Here is a 14,915-nt window from a genome sequence, read left to right on the forward strand (position 1 = left end):
TTGGGTTGGTTTGTTCTGGTGACCGGTTGTTTGCGAGGTATGGGGTTAAGTAGAGGGATTTGTCTCTTCTCTCAGCGTTGGTTTGGTTTTTGTTCCTGTCTGTGGGAGTGTGTTCTGCAGTTGTGAGTCTTTGTTGCTGTTCCGGTGTGTTTGCTCTTTCTTTTCTTTTTCTTTCCCTCGGTATAGGTCGTTTGTGCAGCATTTTAAGCTTGAGAGTTGTTTTAGTCCTTGTTTGTTGATGCCGAGTTGATTTTTGCTTTGGTCTGGCTGTCTTGTGGTGTATTACTGGGTGTAGAGAGTTGTCCGCTACAAGTTTGGGCTCTGCCTTTAGGTGGTCTTGTCACCTGTTGTTGCCGACTTGTTCAGTCGCTGTCTTGAGTGAGGTAGGGGAGGTAGTTAGGGGTTATATTGTTGGGCGTTATCGGTACCTGTCCTTAATGTCTGTCTCACTGGACGAGGTTAACTATGGTGAGCTAGCTATGTGGTTTTAAGAAGGATAGCTGCTAACTAAAGATTAGTCCTGACGGGCTTCACTAAGAATCACTGTGTCATTTTATGAGGCGTGAAAACTAATCACAGAATAACTCCACAGTAATCAGCCAGTGAGTTCTGTCTCACTTTACAGTAATGATCTCTTTGTGTGAGTTGGTCAGTCACATATGCAATCAAAAATGCAATGTAAAGTAGGGCACCGCCAGATTTGAGCATCCTGTATAGTGGGAGAGAGGCTTATGCCTGACAGATCAAATGGGTGTTGTACTAAATACAGCTATGTTTGAGACACAGATGACCAAAAGATTACAATACTAAACATAGCAAGATTTGAGAGTCCTGTATAGTGGGAGAGAGGCCTACGCCTAACAGATCAAATGGGTGTTATACCAAACACAGCTATGTTTGAGGCACGGGTGACCAAAAGATTACAATACTAAATACAGCAGGATTTGAGACACAGGTGGCCAAAAGATTACGGTACTAAACACAGCTAGACAGACCCTCCAGTTTATAGCGATTTTGCATCTTTAAATTATTATTATTTTTTTTTGTACATTTTTTTTAAAGTTATCTGCACAAATTACTGTTTTAAAAAAAAATAATACTCAGGGTGCCAGGTTCTCAACTTTTTTTTTTTTTTTACACAAGAAATGAAATCACTCGCGCCCCAAAAAAGTGCAGCCCAATTCACAAGGGACACATGAATGGGCCCATTTTATATGCGCGCCCATTCAGATGGCCTTTGTCACCTCCTACGTCAAATAAAGTGGCGTTTCTGTCAATTTAAAAGCGCATCCCTCATTACCAAGCAAGATGCACTTTTAAATGTGCAGAAATTGCAGGCAACCCTATGCGCACGGGATGTGGGGCTGCCACTGCATGACAGAGTCTTTCCTGAACCTGCCATGCATTTCTTTTAAGGTGTGAACCGCTGCTGAGTCGCTTGCATTTCTGTTCCTCAAACAGGATAAAAATGCATTTTTTGGGTTACATTTTACAGTGGCAGGCACCTGGAGTGCCTGTCCCTGTGAAAGGTGCTGGGAGCTTGCAGAACACTGTCGGGAGAGCGATTCTATTCAAAGTACTGGCCATTTTGATTCCAAAAATCTATCGAATGTTACAATTTGACCAATTTCATCCAGTACTATTCGATCGATTTTTATAAATACTGAACATGTGTTGCGGGGGTGTCGCCCGCTCCCCATGTTCAGTATTTATGGTCTAGGGTGGCTGCAGAAGTGTTTTCCCCTGTTTCCTCAAAATTGGATGCAGGGACAGTAAAAAAAGAAAATAACGAAAAAGGGACCTTGCGGATTCGGATCCGACCGACGTTAGAGGGACGGATCTGGCACCGCAGGGTTGCAGGGGAAGCGGCAGCGACCAAGCAGTTAAGTAGGGGAGGCGGTGGGGTGGTGGTGAAAGGTACATTTTGGGTTGTTTGGCTGAAGTGCAAATCAATTCGCAGCAAAATTGACTACGGTCAATTCCGCCGCAAATAATTACACTTCAGTCAAACAACCCAGAATACCATTCAAGGCAGCTGGCCAGCGCACAATTTGTGCTACAGCTCAAGCCTGTGGAAATGCGCCGGTCACCTTTGAGAATAAGGTGACCTGCTCATTTCCAAAAATGGGTTGTCTAAAAATAGCATATCATCCGTTCTTTTTTTAAATGCCCCATTATTTGAGGAACTGGGTCAAAATCTACATTTAAAAATGTTTTAAAAAATGGTTAAACTATGAGAGAGAGGGAGAGTGATGGGTAAGATGTGAAGTGATAGGCAAGAAAGCCGAGGGATAGCAGTGGGTCAGAGGAGGAAGCGCTGCACAAGAGAGCAGAGGAAGCAGTGATGCGGTGGGCCAGAAATCTGAGATTTAGTTAATACTATTAAATAGGCATGAACATTAAACCAGAAATGTAGCCAAATCAAACACTGTTCTGCCAAGCCATGGGACTCTTCCTATTAAATTAATACAAAAGATACCTAATAATGATACCCTGGCTCTCTTGTAGCCTTGCACTCTGCCTATTTCCTGCAATGTGGCAATCTTACACCCTCCAGTTAATGCAAAATGTCCCACAAAAATGCCGCAATAAATAAAGGTTTGTACCGCAAAATTTGCCATTTCATGCCGCAAAATTTGCCATTTCATGCCGCAAAATCCTGGAAGGTCTGGCTAGATTTGAGAGTCCTGTCCAGTGGGAGAGAGGCCTATGTCTAACAGGTTAAATTGGTGTTGTACTAAACACAGCTATGTTTGAGACACAGGTGACCAAAAGATTACAATACTAAACACAGCTAGGTTTGAGAGTCCTGTAAAGTGGGAGAGAGGCCTACGCCTATATGCCTAACAGGTCAAATGGGTCTTGTACTAAACACAGCTATGTTTGAGATGCAGATGACCAAAAGATTACAATACTAAACACAGCTAGATTTGAGAGTCCTGTATAGTGGGAGAGAGGCCTACGCCTAACAGGTCAAATGGGTGTTGTACTAAACACAGCTTTGTTTAAGACACAGGATCCCAAAAGATTACAATACTAAACACAGCTAGATTTGAGAGTTCTGTAAAGTGGGAGAGAGACCTATGCCTAACAGGTCAAATGGGTGTTGTACTGAACACAGCTTTGTTTAAGACACAGGTGGCCAAAATATTACGATACTAAACACAGCTAGATTTGAGAGTCCTGCACAGTGGGAGAAAAGGCCTACGGTAAACCGACCAATTGGGTACAGTGCCAAACAGTTAGATTTTACAGAGTTGGAGAAAGTGAGGCATTGGGAAATATTTTGAGTGATTTATATAATTTTGCTAGGCGTCAGGGCTTCCAGGGTAGAGTAATTGCTGTACTCCTCACCCAGGCCACTCCTACCGTACACGTCCAAGTCGTTGCTGGTTGATGGCTGCTTCTGGCTTCCCCTGCGGACACCTGCAGGCACTGGTCGGAGCCGCTTCTGTTGGAGCCGCCCTTTGCCTTGGGGCCTTCGCCGCAGGGGCTGCACGGGCAGAGGGCTGCCCTGGGCGGCTCACTTATGGTCGTCAAACACTCCAATCAGGGGTGGTGGGTGTGTTGGTAGGCGGGAGGGAAGCGGTAAAGGAGGAAATGGGTGCCGTGAGGGGGTTTAGCAAGTGCGCTGCACGGAGGGCCTCAAGATCAGAAAATAAAAAAAAACGAGGTCCTGGAGGGTCTCTAAGAGATTTTCCTCACCTGATGTCCACAAGCAAACAAACGCACAGCGCGGTTTGCAGGTCGCTGGGCCTAGCAAGGCACACAAAACAACCAGTCAGGGTTGGTGGGCAGATTGGGAGGTGGGAGGGAGGTGGTAAAGGAGGAAATGGGTGCCGGAAGGGGGTTTAGCAAGTTTGCTGTACGGAGGGCCTCAAGATCAGAACATTTAAAAAAAAAACGAGGTCCTGGAGGATGTCTAAGAGATTTTCCTCACCTGATGTCCACAAGCAAACAAACGCACAACGCAGTGTCATTACAGATGGGTTATTGACCAATGGGGTAGGAAAATATATATGATGTTTAGATTTCTGTATAAGGGCTAGCCAATAGCAAATGTGGGTTTGACTTGTGTTTGATAAATGTTGCCTATGTATATTTTCTGATTTTCTGCCATAAAACTTGTAACTGAAATGGGCGTGTTGAGAGTGTTTTCCAGCTCTACAGAATTGGCTGACCTTGCCGGCCGTATTTGCATGCAATAAAACGTGTTTTTCTTGCAAAACGTGCACTCTTTATTGACCCCGTGGATTTTTTAGCAATCATTACTTGCGCTCACCTTTCAAATTTGGTGACTCTGACACGTCTCCTGGTTTGCGACACCAGTTTGCAGTCTGTGTGCACACCAAGAGGAGGTTGACAGGGGCCATGGTTCGCTGAAGGCCTGCCTGATCCCTGGAGCGGGGTGCTGTGTCCAGCTGTGCAGGCACTTGAAGGGCGACATCGGTGGAACTCGGGAGAATGTCTAGACCGTGAGTGCACTCTTGCGGGAAAGCCAAGGAGGGTTAACAGGGTTGTTTTGTGTGCATGGGGAAGTAAAGCGAGCGTAGGGGAAGCCCCTCAAAGAGGATGGAAGACAATCTTGTGTTATTGTATGAGTATTTTTTATTAATAAGAGAGCTGAAGCTCCCCTGCCGAGGGGGAAGATGACATCATAAGTAGTAGTAGAGATAACGAATTGATGTAGGGTATCTCCTTTTAGAAGGAGGAAAGAAACTACTGTAGTTGAAGTGGCAGTCCTGTAGAGAAAGGAACCGGCATCCCTCTGTCCTAGAATGAAAGGAGCGTTAGGAGTGTTGAGTTCCCTTTTCTTGAGAGAAGGAGACATAGGAAGGGTCTACACCACTGTGTAAATAATTGTATTTTAGGTATGGTTGGTGTGGGGCATTAGTAGCACATTGTATGGATAGGGGTTTTGTGTGGTGACTGCATTAGAAGATGCGTGTTAAGCGGAGGTGGAGGTTTTGAATTTTTATTGTGGGAGGTTTTGTATCTTAATCCTGGGGTGCGACCTTAAGAAATGTACTTCCTTACGAAAAGGACACAGGGGCACGGGGGAAAGGAGAGGAAAGGGAGATGCAAGGATAGGAAAGGGGCAGAGAGAGTTGTGAGAGAATAAAGGAAGGTTGAACCGATGTTGCCTCTGTGTGTTCAATGGTCTGAAAAGTTGAGAGAAGAAATTAGTAAGAAGCTGGGATATGAGGCTTCAATAGCAGGGGCCACCGCAGAACAAAACAGGACAAAACAGGAGGGTGGACCGGTTTTGGTTGAAGTATTGTGGGTTTCGAAGTAAGTCACCACAGGATAGGTGTCCGGTAAACATTTGTTTTAAATAAGGTTGGAATTGAGAAGGATTATGGTACTCCATTGGTACACCTGTGCAAGATGCTCCCGCAGTTCAGTGAAAAGATCCTGAAATACCACCATCAGTGTGTTTAGGGGACTGAAGGCAGAATGTTTAAATCTTGGCCCGAGGAAGGTTTATTGGAACATATCATACTATATAATAAATCCCTGATATGTTTTTCTGAAGCCGTAATGCACCCGCTTTGCCTGATACCACCACTAGAGGAAGCTGTCGCCTTACGCATACAACAATAAGACTTCAAGTTGCGCAGTAGAGACTGCCCGCTTTGTCACTCTTCACCGCTAGAGGGAGCTGTGGCCTTACGCATACAATACTAAGACTTCAAGTTCATCTTCCAGGCGAACAAAATATGTATTTCAACAATGGTGAAATATAATTAGTTGCAGAAAAGGCCCAAAACAGGGATACCACTTTAACAGCATACTTCAAGATGCATACACTAAGTAAATATATACATTTAAAAAAAAAACATGTCAGCACTTGATTAAGCACTATTTTACTAACAAAATAAATTACTTACCCCCCCACCATACAAAGAGCTTTCTGTAAATAAAAGTGTTTTCACCATATCACTCGCCATAATGCCTCAGAAGAGAATGTTAACACATGTAGATGCAAAAAACATAAAAAACTGAAGAAATGAGGTTCAACGTATACGGCGGACAAACATGACTGTGTTCGTGCCAACATCACTGATCAAGAAAATGCCGCTCAACGGAAACCTCCATCCAACACAACTTACAACCGTTGGAATTTAATGAAGACAATGTCCCCACGCACGCCTGTGGTCAACTTAACGTTTTGTGCAACCTCTGCATGGCAAAGCATTGACCACAGGAACAACCAACCCATAAGTTCCTTAATAAATGTTGCAATAAAGGCAACATCCAACTAGATGACATACAAGTTTCACCACTGATCCAACAACTAGTGACTGGACATCACACATATTCATGTATGGATAATATACATTCTATCAATAGTGCATTGGCTTTTGCATCAATGGGAGAAAACACTGTACCACCTCCAGGATATAGATCATACTGCTTTAGAATAAGTGGCAAAATCTATCACCAAACTGGTGCCTTGCATTCTGAAATGGTGATCACCGCAAATTTGCACAGCTGTATATTTTGGATCCTCAGGAAGCCGGGAACAAAGAGCCATTCTACATGAAAATGTGGGGTGTCACGTCGATCTTTTGAGGGAGTTAAGTTCATATATGTCTCAGTATAACCATTTTGCTGACGCATTTAAGATGCTGTATGAGGTAGAGCAACAATGCATCCATGATGCCACCTTAAATGGAGTTCACCCATAGAAAGTTTCTATGGATATCTGATTCCTGAAAATATAACACCCAAACAGTGAATGCGATGGCTGTTATCTTCCAAAATTCAGATGGTGAACCTCCCTTTGAACGCGACCTTCTTATTCATTGCCACACTACAGATCAAACAAAAAAGACAGAAAGAATAAGTGTGTTGAACCTTAATCTCAAACCATTGGTGTATACTATGTTATTCCCACATGGTGACCAAAGCTGGGGTCCCAACATCGCTCTTAACTACAGGCCAACATCAATCAGTAATGTACAAAGATGACCACCCACCAACCCAAGGATAAGAGTTAGTCAAATGAAATACCACTGTTACAGGAGGTCCAATTCAGGATCAATTCAATCCCTTCCTTACTGCTGCCAAGTTGACGCAGCAGTACTTTGTTGATGCTTATGTCAAGAATGAGGCTAATAGACTCAACTATATCAAAATCAAGCAAACCTTCTGAAAATATCTTCATTTGCGCACTGTAGATTGTGTACACAGGCTTATAAACTAGTGTATACATATTTGACATCAACTTATAAAGGGAAAAACGCAACAACAAGGCAGCGTATACTCGAATTATGGAAAATGCTTGAGGATGTAGAGAACACCCCTGATGACAGCACAGAGGGAGCTAATCAGATACGCACACATGCTGTTACCCCCACTGCCCTGCCTCCTTATGTGTGTTTTCCTTTACAGCCCATCGCAGGATCCAACAACCCCTGGTACGCACCCCTCCACTTACTCTCTCCCCACCTGAGCCCAAGATAGAAACCCCAAAGCAACCTAAAGATAAAACACGGGGCCCATTGTTATGGAAGTAGAAAATAAGGTGCATAGAGAACTAGAAGCTGCGATGAAGAAATCAGAGGAGGAGCTGGCCCGAGTGAGAAAGGGACAAGGGGAGCGGCAGAGTGCAACGGTAGACACAGACAAGTGGAGGACAGCACAGATTTGTTTCAAAAATGATGGTAGGCCTATCCAGGACATGAAGCGAGAAATATCCCAATTCCGGGGGAGCACCAGAGGTCCCACTCCATGGGGTCAAACACCACAATAGTATAGATTATGACTTGGTAAGCACCCAAAGGGAAGCAGAGGGCACGGAAGAGGAGTGGGTGATGGATGAGGAAGAGAGGGTGGAAGAGTGGGACACAATGGGGGCCAAGTCTTAGAGCATGCCACGGTCAAATGGCCCTAACAAAGTGCAAAAAGGGAGGGAGGATGTCCCAGACTAAGAAGAGAGGAACGCAGTTCCCGATATTGCAAAAGGGACTAGGGAGAGCACACTTGGTTCCCTGGCCCCATATTGACCAGAACAGCTTAATGAATGCACTACCCTTACTTACAGCATTAGCAAGTAAATGGATCTATGCCCTAGAAAAGCAGACAGTAGGGATCACGTTAGCTGTAGGGGACATGAAGAGTTTGCTTGCCGCACTGTTTGGGGAGCAGCCATAAGAAATATGGGAGAAGGCAGATTATCCAGGGGTACAGCTGAACAGTGACGATCATGATGGCGTGCCATTTAACAACTGTTGAGCACTAATATGGAAAACGTTGAGGAACACATGCCCGGACACACCAGACATTAATTCAACCATAGCCCACACCATGAAGGCAGATGAAAACCCTGCACTGTACATTCATCAGATCCAGCAGGTGTGGCGAGCAGAGTCAGGGGAGCCATGGGTCAACTATATAGCTATATTCTATCACATACTAAGCAAGGGTCTACCCAAGGAAGTGCAAAATGATTTGGATAAAGTGAACGATATTGAGGCAAATGGATGGGCTGAAATATAGGCACACATAGGAGGCAAGAGAAGGAGAAATAGAAATAGAAGCAAAACTGGTACAGAAGAAGTTAGCTAAACTGGGCATGGAAGGTGCAATGATTACTAGCACGGCAGAAGGGCAGCCTGACCAAGACCAACGCAGAGATGGGTCAAGGGTTATGCAGATAACAGAATGGAGATGGGAGGATTCCAGAGGGGAAGAGGTGGTTTTCGGAGAGGTAGAGGGGATTCGGGGGGATGAGGCACAGGGTTGGGGGACTGCATTGGTCTTGTGGGAAGATAGGACATTTTGCACAAGAATGCAGAAGCAGACCACCTTTGTCGTACAACCAGCAAAGATACCCCAGTTGTCCAGCGTTTGTGCTCGCCTATCACCCACCATCTCAAATGCAGCCCCAGTTATCCCATAAGACCCAGGCTCCATGCACAGCCAAAGCGCACCACAACCACAAACACAACCAACCCAGTGCCAAATGTCACACAGACGTACGTGCAGCAGCCACCCACACAGACCCCTACGAAGACACCTACACTGCCATGGGATCAAAACCCCCTGCCCTAAGGCACAGTGACTCATTACACCAGAGCTACCATTTTAGGGGGCGATCCCTCCTCACTTCGAGGCACAAACGCTTATCCCTAATAGAAGAGCCTGCAGAGAGACCTGACATGCCCAGTTCTGTCAGTCAGTGCCGTCTCGGAAGAGGAACCCCGGGTAGGAGTGAAGATAGGGGATCGAAAATTGACTTTTATAGTTGACACAGGAGCTACAAAGTCTTGCATTAGGGAAGGAAGGTTTCCCTTGTCATATAAACTAATGGACACACACAGATTTCCTGGGGCAATTGAATCAGTTCCTTTCACTGAAGATGTACCCATCACTGTAGGTACACAAGAGTTGTCAGCACCCTTACTGTATTGTAAAGATACCTCAGTTAACCTTCTGGACAGGGCTCTCCTAAGAAAACTGAATATGACTATTTCAGTCACCAAGGTTTAATATGCTCAACACCAAGCCTATACCATGCAAGGACTGCAGCCATAACACAAGCACTCTGCAGCGACAATGCCAAACGAGGAGTACCCCTAGACCTAGATTTGTTTCTCTATGGGGTAACGGTCCTGCTAGGATGGGAACCCGGAATCAAAGATAAGACACTGAGCGTAGCAGCTGAGTTCTTCAGGTCTGCTGTCCCCCAGGAAATGGTACCAGGCACCATTATTACATTAGATTTGGAAGCAGTGGTTACAAAAAAGGACAAAGTAATACTGTCTGGTACAGGCAAGGAAGCGGAGGAATGGCACACTGTTTTGTGCATAGGCCCAACCCAGTCACTGCAAGGGATGTCTGATGAACAGCTGTTCAAGGATACTGAGGACATAGAAGAGATGATCTTTGAAATTTGCAAATGATGATACAACACAGAGAAGTATGTCACATCATGCTCATTGCTAAAACATCACCATTACACTTGCAGGAAGATATGGAGAAGGTACCCAGTCACCTATGGACTAGCAATCCACATGATGTAGGATTATTGAAGAGCATAGGGGCAGTCCATCTAAATCTGAAAGCAGGAGCAGCGTTACCCCGAGTGAGATAGTGCTCATGTCAAGGGAAGCAGATGAAGGGTATATCCCACCATTGTTGCATTATGGCAACAAGGCATATTACAACTATCGGAATCCCTATGTAACACGGCTCTATACCCGGGATGGTGCAGGACTTACAACCATTGAACAATGATATGATATGACATGGAATTTATAACGCGCCAATGCACAAGTGTTTCAAGGCACGACAATACCGTAGAAGCAGAATTCCCAGTAGTGCCCAATACTGCCACCATCCTTTGCAATATTCCCACAGAAGCGACACACTTCACAGTAATTGACGTTAAGAATGCATTTTTCTCTATCCTGTTGCACCCTGATTGTCAACATCTCACAGCATTTACCTATTGAGGTCAGAGATTTCAGCACACAAGATTACCTCAGGGGTACTGTGAGTCCCTGAGTATTTTTAAAAAAGTATTACAAATGTATTTAGGAAACATACAGGTACAAAGCACAATAATTCAGTATGTAGACAACCTTTTGCTCTGTAGCTCAACAAGGTAACAATGTAGGGTGGATTCAGTAACACTCTTAACTTTACTTGTAGAAAAGGGTAATAGGGTAGACAAAGAGAAATTGCAGTATTGCCAGAAAGAGGCAGTATACATGGGACAAATAATATCATCAGCAGGAAGAAACGTAACCCCAGAAGGAGCAGTAGCAGTACAAAATGGTATCGGGTTATATTATCCCGACCAATAATATCGCCATATATATGGTCTTGGGGTAAGGCCGTAGGCGATATTATTAGTGGGGAAAATGTATGGGGTTAATGGGACCGGGGTTTGCGGGGGTGTCCCCCACAGGTTTCATGGCTGAATATCGCCGCACAAATATGGCGATATTCTTGTATGGCAATATTTCTGTGGGGATATTAACACATGGAACTCTACAAAACACACCACAGCCAACCACAGTAAAAGAAATGCATCCGGTTTTGGGACTTTATAACTACAGTAGGTCGTGGATATTTGACTTTCAGCTACACCAAACCCCTGTTGCAGGGGTTAAAAGAAGCACCGAAAGTGAAGGGACCCATCAATTGGAGAGAGGAGATGACCAAATTTTTTCAGGAACCGAAGAAGGCAATATGTAATGCACCAGTTTTAGCATTGCCAGATTACAATAAATAATTATTTCTGTTCTCACACTCGAATGGTCAAGTGATGACAGTCGTCCTCACTGTAAGGAAGGCATGGTATCAAACAGTTAGACGGACACAAGTGATCACAGTTCAAGGGTGTTTGTTGAACTTCAATTGGGTTTGAAAAACGCCAATCTAATCCTAAATCTAAAGATGGGAGCAAGCTATGACTATCAAATAATAATAACGCAGTCCTAGTCGAGCCTGTCAAAATAAAAGGGCTGATACCAATAAACCTATTGCCAAGCCTTACTTCTAAATACAAATAGTGTTGGAAACAATGTGATGCAAAAGAAAAGTGTTCGAGAAATGATATGTCAGGATATTCAAGCCGTTGGCTTCCCTTCACCATGTTTTCAGCACAGGACAAGGCGGCATACTTGAGCTTAGCACACTTGTTATCTTCTTTAACACGAGGATGCAGTTCAAAACCTCAACATCAAGGCCTTCTGTGTCAAAGTCTCTTTGACATTCAAAGTCTCTTATTTCAGAGGGCCTGATGCCAAACGACAAACATAAAAGTTATTTTCTTCTCAGGATTTCACATGTACAACTTCTTGGGGGATTTTTGATTCACCCGGGTCCCCCTCTGCCAAGCTCAAACCCACATTAACACAAAACCTTCTCAGGTGATTCACTGTTCACCCCGTGTCCCTCTCTCCTGGGCTCAGACCCACTTTAACAGAAAGCTTTCAACTGATCTCCCTCCACCGGGCTCGGAGTAACTTGATCTACTTTTCCAAGCTTTCTTTATTTCAGAAATCAAAGACTTTTGCTCAACCCGTCGCAGGACCACTTTGATTCACAATTACTCACTCTCTTCTTGATATGCCCGATTTCTCACTTTGTCAATTCTCAGCTGGATACCTTACAGAGACTTTCAACCGTGCACCCACGCTGTGCCGGGTCCACTTTGTCAAGGGTATTGTATCTTGCTTTAAAAGTTCAATCATTCATCAGCAGTTCAACTTTACTCGCGTCCTTTATCTCACATGTTTCAACAACATTCGTTCGTTCGTTCGTTCCAGCGCTCACCATATAATGTTGCTGCTTGCAACCTTGGCGTTTTGCTTCTCGTGGGTTGTCCGTGTGAAAGTGTTTGTGTTGTAAAATGGGCAGGTTAGAGTTCCTAAATATTCCACTTGGTAGGATGGGGTAAAGGTATTACAGGGAAGGGGATACTATGTTTCTCCATCTGGTGTCCCACTCCCACTCCCTGGAGACCCATCACCCAGGTGATCCTCCTGCACTGGTCCACCCCAGGAACTGAATACAAAAGCAATGGCCCAGTCCTGGCCACCTGGATGACTAGAGGGTGAGACACCTTCTGGTTTCTCAAATCACCCAGCAGACATCCATGCAACACAAACCCCTGGCTTACTACAGTAGACTATTAGATCCAGAAATGCAGAGTCATTTTCCGTGTGAGCAGGCTGTAGCAGCAGCAGTTTCTGCAGTACATCACAATGGGATGCCCTGTATCATATGTGGAACACACATATGTGGAACAAACAGTTCCTGCTATTTAAGAGAAATCCAATCCACTCTCTCTATACAGAGATCACAGGGATATGAGGTGATCCTGTCAAATGCTTCCAATAATATTGTCAGATGTCCCACGGTGAACCCACCAACATTCATTGCAGAGCCTGTGCAGTCAGGCAATTCAAAGCATGATTGTGTAACATATGAAGTGTGATGGTCATGTGGCCAGGGAAAGGCAGATGCTTCCTGAACCTGACCCTGGGGGTGGTGTTCTCCGGGAGGATCAGATGGGGGAAGTAGGTCAGGAAGAATGGGAAAAACCCTTTAATAACTTTCCCAGAGACCCTACCATCCTTATGGCTTATTGTAAAATTGAAACTGTGAAAAAAGTTGATTTGAACATTGGGGCTTCAAGTCCTACAATGACCAAAGTAATGAAATGAAGAAAGGGGATGCAGAGGCATGAGACTGCCAGTTGCAGCCTAATAGCGGAATCCTTTGAATCAGGTGATAATTGAGGAAGGGAAAAGACCAGCCCGTTATTTTTTCTAAAATCCGGACTACTATAAAGATTCCCAAAATCCATAAATATGGTGTTGGAAATGACCAATTCCCATCTAACAGGAGGACATTTAGGAACTGCAAAAACCCAGGCCCAAATTGTGAATAGATTTTATTGGCAAGGAATGTATGCTGATATAAATAATGTTGGCAGCACACGTGCCTTATGTCAGAAAACCTGTTCTCAAATACCTCCTCCAGGCCCCTGAAAACCATTACCTATTACAGATGTTCCCTTTTCTAGTATAGGAATGAATATAGTTGGGTCAATCGAAACATCAAAATTAGGTAATAAATATAAATTAGTAATTTTGGACTATGCAATTGATTATCCTGAGGCATTTTTACTATGGAATAATACACCTCAACAACTTTTAAAACATTGACTCCTGTTCTTTTCTAGTATAGGGTTCCCAAAGGAAATGTTGAATGACCAAGGGTCTACATTTATGAATAGACTTATGGCGAGGTTAAGGAAATTCTTCAGGTTAAGACCTCATGTACCTCCATTTACCTTCCCCAGATGGATGGATTAGTGCAAAGATTTAACCAAACTTTGAAACACATTTTACAGAAGTTAGTAGAAGCAGATGGGAAAAATCGGGACATTATGATACCATGGGCCCTGTTCACCATCAGGAAAACCCCTTAGTCATCAACAGTAGTTTCCCCTTTTGAGTTATTACATGGGTTAGAACCCAGAGATTTGTTGGATATGTTGCGTGAGACCTGGAAAGAAAGAGAGAGGGCTACTATCCCATTATCCTAATCTGCACAAAGATTGAAAGAGCATATGACAGCAGTTCAATATAGAGTACAAACTAATATGGCATGAGCACAGGAACATCAAAAGGAATGTTACAAGAAGGCCGGGATGAGATCCTTTTCTGTGGGTCAGAAAGTATTGGTTCTACTTCCATTGTCTGAAAATATAATGCTTTTCAGGTGGCCTAGGCCTTACGAAATCTTAGAACAGATGGGACCTTACAATCATAATGTTTCTCAGCCAGATAGGAAAATACAAACTCATATATACCATATTAATGTACTTAAAGGATGGAAAGCAGACTCCTTTAAAAATCCTTCAGTCATATTAACAAGTTTGTTTTCTGAAGAAAGTGATACCAACCAGTAGATTTCCTCTGATTCACCACAGAATAATAAACAAGATCTGATAGAGCTCCTACAGCTGTTCCCTGATGTGTTTAGGGCTGAGCCAGGGAGAGTAAAATGGGTATACCACTATATTCATACTTCTCAAGGGAAGGTTATTCATCAGAAACCTTATAGAATCCCTAAGAATAGGAAACAAATTATCCAAGATGAAATAGAGGCTATGATAAAAGCAGATATTATTGAACCATCACAAAGTCCCTGGTCCTCGCCTATTGAATTGGTGGCCAAATCAGATAATTCTTGGAGATTCTGCATTGAGTTTAGGAAAGTTAATGAGGTATCACAGTTTGACAGCTACCCGATGTCTAGGATAGAGGACTTGATTGATAGATTGGGCAATGCAGTATATCTTTCTACCATTGACCTAACAAAAGGTTATTGGCAGGTATCAGCCAACCCTGTAGATAAACCCAAGACAGCCTTTCCTAGATCCA

The sequence above is a fragment of the Ambystoma mexicanum genome, chromosome 7p (genome assembly GCF_040938575.1).
Source record: "Ambystoma mexicanum isolate Mex_15411 chromosome 7p, UKY_AmexF1_1, whole genome shotgun sequence".
Taxonomy (NCBI): domain Eukaryota; kingdom Metazoa; phylum Chordata; class Amphibia; order Caudata; family Ambystomatidae; genus Ambystoma; species Ambystoma mexicanum.